Source organism: Taudactylus pleione, unplaced genomic scaffold (genome assembly GCF_031769625.1).
Source record: "Taudactylus pleione unplaced genomic scaffold, aTauple2 ptg000366l, whole genome shotgun sequence".
NCBI lineage: Eukaryota > Metazoa > Chordata > Amphibia > Anura > Myobatrachidae > Taudactylus > Taudactylus pleione.
The window spans coordinates 5,915,624-5,921,623 of record NW_028284767.1 but is presented as its reverse complement, the minus strand read 5'-3'; positions in this window follow the sequence as shown (position 1 = coordinate 5,921,623).

The following is a 6,000-nucleotide window of genomic DNA, read 5'->3' as shown; positions in this document are numbered from 1 at the left end:
CCTCTCTCCCCATTCCAGTGTCTCCCGCCATCTCACTGCCCTCCCATCCCAGTGTCTCCTTCATGTCCAGCCCAGTGCCCCCACTCTCTCCCCATTCCAGTGTCTCCCGCCATCTCACTGCGCTCCCTTCCCAGTGTCTCACCCATGTCCAGCCAAGTGACCTCTCTCCCCATTCCAGTGTCCCCCGCCATCTCACTGCCCTCCCATCCCAGGGTCTCCCCCATGTCCAGCCCAGTGCCCCCTCTCTCCCCATTCCAGTGTCTCCCGCCATCTCACTGCCCTCCCTTCCCAGTGTCTCCCCCATGTCCAGCCCAGTGCCCCCTCTCTCCCCATTCCAGTGTCTCCGCCATCTCACTGCCCTCCATTCCCAGTGTCTCCCTCATGTCCAGCCCAGTGCCCCTCTCTCCCCATTCCAGTGTCCCCTGCCATCTCACTGCCCTCCCATTCCAGTGTCTCCCCCATGTCCAGCCCAGTGCCCCCTCTCTCCCCATTCCAGTGTCCCCTGCCATCTCACTGTCCTCCCTTCCCAGTGTCTCCCTCATGTCCAGCCCAGTGCTCCTTTCTCCCCATTCCAGTGTCCCCTGCCATCTCACTGCCCTCCCATCCCAGTGTCTCCCCCATGTCCAGCCCAGTGTCCCCTCTCTCCCCATTCCAGTGTCCCCTCCCATCCCAGTGTCTACCCCATGTTCAGTCCAGTGCCCCCTCTCGCCCCATTCCAGTGTCCCCCGCCATCTCACTGCCCTCCCTTCCCAGTGTCTCCCCCATGTCCAGCACAGTGCCCTCTCTCTCCCCATTCCAGTGTCCCCCGCCATCTCACTGCCCTCCCTTCCCAGTGTCTCCATGTCCAGCCCAGTGCCCCCTCTCTCTCCCCATTCCAGTGTCTCCCACCATCTAACTGCCCTCCCTTCCCAGTGTCTCCCTCATGTCCAGCCCAGTGCCACCTCTCGCCCCATTCCAGTGTCCCCCGCCATCTCACTGCCCTCCCTTCCCAGTGTCTCCCCCATGTCCAGCCCAGTGCCCCCTCTCGCCCCATTCCAGTGTCCCCCGCCATCTCACTGCCTCCCTTCCCAGTGTCTCCCCCATGTCCAGCCCAGTGCCCCCTTTCTCCCCATTTCAGTGTCCCCCGCCATCTCACTGCCCTCCCTTCCCAGTGTCTCCCCCATGTCCAGCCCAGTGCCCCCTATCCCCATTCCAGTGTCTCCCACCATCTCACTGCCCTCCCTTCCCAGTGTCTCCCCCATGTCCAACCCAGTGCCCCCTCTCTCCCCATTTCAGTGTCCCCCGCCATCTCACTGCCCTCCCTTCCCAGTGTCTCCCCATGTCCAGGCAATGCCCCCTCTCTCCCCATTCCAGTGTCTCCCGCCATCTCACTGCCCTCCCATCCCAGTGTCTCCCCCATGTCCAGCCCAGTGCCCCCTCTCTCTCCCCATTCCAGTGTCTCCGGCCATCTCACTGCCTCCATTCCCAGTGTCTCCCCCATGTCCAGCCCAGTGCCCCCTCTCTCCCCATTTCAGTGTCCCCCGCCATCTTACTGCCCTCCCTTCCCAGTGTCTCCCCCTGTCCAGCCCAATGCCACCTCTCACCCCATTCCAGTGTCTCCCACCATCTCACTGTCTTCCCATCCCAGTGTCTCCCCCATGTCCAGCCCAGTGCCCCCTCTCTCCCCATTCCAGTGTCTCCCACCATCTCACTGCCCTCCCTTCCCAGTGTCTCCCCCATGTCCAGCCCAGTGACCTCTCTCCCCATTCCAGTGTCCCCCGCCATCTCACTGCCCTCCCATCCCAGTGTCTCCCCCATGTCCAGCCCAGTGCCCCCTCTCTCCCCATTCCAATGTCTCCCGCCATCTCACTGCCCTCCCTTCCCAGTGTCTCCCCCATGTCCAGCCCAGTGCCCCCTCTCTCCCCATTCCAGTGTCTCCCGCCATCTCACTGCCCTACCTTCCCAGTGTCTTCCCCATGTCCAGCCCAGTGCCCCCTCTCTCCCATTCCAGTGTCTCCCGCCATCTCACTGCCCTCCCATCCCAGTGTCTCCCCCATGTCCAGCCCAGTGCCCCCTCTCTCTCCCCATTCCAGTGTCCCCTGCCATCTCACTGCCCTCCCTTCCCAGTGTCTCGCTCATGTCCAGCCCAGTGCCCCTCTCTCCCCATTCCAGTGTCCCCTGCCATCTCACTGCCCTCCCATTCCAGTGTCTCCCCCATGTCCAGCCCAGTGCCCCCTCTTGCCCCATTCCAGTGTCCCCTGCAATCTCACTGCCCTCCCATCCCAGTGTCTCCCTCATGTCCAGCCCAGTGCCCCTCTCTCCCCATTCCAGTGTCCCCTACCATCTCACTGCCCTCCCATCCCAGTGTCTCCCCCATGTTCAGCCCTGTGCCCCCTCTCGCCCCATTCCAGTGTCCCCTGCCATCTCACTGCCCTCCCTTCCCAGTGTCTCCCCCATGTCCAGCCCAGTGCCCTCTCTCTCCCCATTCCAGTGTCCCCTGCCATCTCACTGCTCTCCCTTCCCAGTGTCTCCCCCATGTCCAGCCCAGTGCCCCCTCTGTCTCCCCATTCCAGTGTCTCCCACCATCTCACTGCCCTCCCTTCCCAGTATCTCCCTCATGTCCAGCCCAGTGCCCCCTCTCGCCCCATTCCAGTGTCCCCTGCCATCTCACTGCCCTCCCTTCCCAGTGTCTCCCCCATGTCCAGCCCAGTGCCCCCTCTCGCTCCATTCCAGTGTCCCCTGCCATCTCACTGCCTCCCTTCCCAGAGTCTCCCCTATGTCCAGCCCAGTGCCCCCTTTCTCCCCATTTCAGTGTCCCCCGCCATCTCACTGCCCTCCCTTCCCAGTGTCTCCCCCATGTCCAGCCCAGTGCCCCCTCTCTCCCCATTCCAGTGTCTCCCACCATCTCACTGCCCTCCCTTCCCAGTGTCTCCCCCATGTCCAGCCCAGTGCCCCCTCTCTCCCCATTTCAGTGTCCCCCGCCATCTCACTGCCCTCCCTTCCCAGTGTCTCCCCATGTCCAGCCTAATGCCCCCTCTCTCCCCATTCCAGTGTCTCCCGCCATCTCACTGCCCTCCCATCCCAGTGTCTCCCCCATGTCCAGCCCAGTGCCCCCTCTCTCTCCACATTCCAGTGTCTCCCGCCATCTCACTGCCCTCCCTTCCCAGTGTCTCACCCATGTCCAGCCAAGTGACCTCTCTCCCCATTCCAGTGTCCCCCGCCATCTCACTGCCCTCCCATCCCAGTGTCTCCCCCATGTCCATCCCAGTGCCCCCTCTCTCCCCATTCCAGTGTCTCCCACCATCTCACTGCCCTCCTCCCAGTGTCTCCCCCATGTCCAGCCCAGTGCCCCCTCTCTCCCCATTCCAGTATCTCCCGCCATCTCACTGCCCTCCCATCCCAGTGTCTCCCCCATGTCCAGCCCAGTGCCCCCTCTCCCCATTCCAGTGTCCCCTGCCATCTCACTGCCCTCCCTTCCCAGTGTCTCCCTCATGTCCAGCCCAGTGCCCCTCTCTCCCCATTCCAGTGTCCCCTGCCATCTCACTGCCCTCCCATTCCAGTGTCTCCCCCATGTCCAGCCCAGTGCCCCCTCTCTCCCCATTCCAGTGTCCAATGCCATCTCACTGCCCTCCCTTAGCAGTGTCTCCCTCATGTCCAGCCCAGTGCCCCTCTCTACCCATTCCAGTGTCCCCTGTCATCTCACTGCCCTCCCATCCCAGTGTCTCCCCCATGCCAAGCCCAGTGCCCCCTCTCTCCCTATTCCAGTGTCCCCTCCCATCCCAGTGTCTCCCCCATGTTCAGTCCAGTGCCCCCTCTTGCCCCATTCCAGTGTCCCCTGCCATCTCACTGCCCTCCCTTCCCAGTGTCTCCCCCATGTCCAGCCCAGTGCCCTCTCTCTCCCCATTCCAGTGTCCCCTGCCATCTCACTGCCCTCCCTTCCCAGTGTCTCCATGTCCAGCCCAGTGCCCCCTCTCTCTCCCCATTCCAGTGTCTCCCGCCATCTCACTGCCCTCCCTTCCCAGTGTCTCCCTCATGTCCAGCCCAGTGCCCCCTCTCGCCCCATTCCAGTGTCCCCCGCCATCTCACTGCCCTCCCTTCCCAGTGTCTCCCCCATGTCCAGCCCAGTGCCCCCTCTCGCCCCATTCCAGTGTCCCCCGCCATCTCACTGCCTCCCTTCCCAGTGTCTCCCCCATGTCCAGCCCAGTGCCCCCTTTCGCCCCATTTCAGTGTCCCCCGCCATCTCACTGCCCTCCCTTCCCAGTGTCTCCCCCATGTCCAGCCCAGTGCCCCCTCTCCCCATTCCAGTGTCTCCCACCATCTCACTGCCCTCCCTTCCCAGTGTCTCCCCCATGTCCAGCCCAGTGCCCCCTCTCTCCCCATTTCAGTGTCCCCCGCCATCTCACTGCCCTCCCTTCCCAGTGTCTCCCCATGTCCAGCCCAATGCCCCCTTTCCCCATTCCAGTGTCTCCCGCCATCTTACTGCCCTCCCTTCCCAGTGTCTTCCCCATGTCCAGCCCAGTGCCCCCTCTCTCCCCATTCCAGTGTCTCCCGCCATCTCACTGCCCTCCCTTCCCAGTGTCTCCCCCATGTCCAGCCCAGTGCCCCCTCTCCCCATTCCAGTGTCTCCCGCCATCTCACTGCCCTCCCTTCCCAGTGTCTCCCCCATGTCCAGCCCAGTGCCCCCTCTCTCCCCATTCCAGTGTCTCCCCCATGTCCAGCCCAGTGCCCCCTCTCTCTCCCCATTCCAGTGTCTCCCGCCATCTCACTGCCCTCCCTTCCCAGTGTCTCCCCCATGTCCAGCCCAGTGCACTCTCTCTCCCCATTTCAGTGTCCCCTGCCATCTCACTGCCCTCCCATCCCAGTGTCTCCCCCCATGTCCAGCCCAGTGCCCCCTCTCTCCCCATTTCAGTGTCACTCGCCATCTCACTGCCCTCTTTAGTGCACATATTTACATTACATTTTGCATAAAGAATTTGATTTGGTGCTGGACCACCAACCTGAGGCACCCCTGCGGCACACAGTTTGGGAACCACTGCTGTAGCCTAAGGGCTACACTTTGCAAACTTAGGGCCTGATTCAGACCCACTCGCGAGCGGCTGTCCGCTCGCAAGTGGGTCGATGTTCTGCACTGAGCATGTGCACGACGGAGGGAGCTCCGTCGTGCGCATGCGCCAGACGCGACGAGCGAAGGACTTTCCTTCGCTCGTTGTGTCTGATCAAAGGGGGCGTGCTGTCGATGTTGATTGACAGCACGCCCCCTTTGGTGGGCGTGCCTCCCTGACGGGGGCGTTCCTAAGGGAACGCCTACAGTCAGAAGCCGGCCCACTGACATCACTAGTGATGTCAGTGGGAGTGATTTTGGCTCTGATAGAGCCAAAATCACTCCGGGCCTTGCGGTTGAAAACCTCAACCGCAGGCTCCGGCTCGCAGTTTCGATGGTCGCGATGGTCACGACCATCGCGGCCATCAAACTGCACGCTCGTATAGGCTGTGGGTGGTGACCCACAGCTATACGAGCGTCCAGGAGGACGCTCCATAGTTATGGAGGACGGCCCTCATTCAGAGCGTGCGCTCTGCTCAGAGCGTACGGCTCTGAATGAGGGCCTTAGTCGGGTGAGGGTGCCTTAAAATATCCTTAAAAGGTCAGGTGAATTTCGTATGTGGTTCACTGCTTGCAATACTTCATTTTATTGTGTTATAGACTAGCTCTCCTATCACCACAATGTATTGTCTGATTGGCTAATAATATCAGGGGCACTACTATTGTGTGGGGCATCACTGTGTGGCATAATGTATAAGGGGCACTACTACACTGTGGCATAATGTGTATAAGGAGTACTACAGTGTGGCATAACGTGAATGGGCTCTTTGTGGTGTAATGTTAATGGGCACTACTGAGTGGTGTAACGTGGATAAGGGGCTCTACTGTGTGGTGTATTGTGAAGGGACACTGACACTACTGTGCGGTGTAATCATACTTGCCTACTTCTGAAAAAGCATTTCAGGAAGATTGTGAAAACA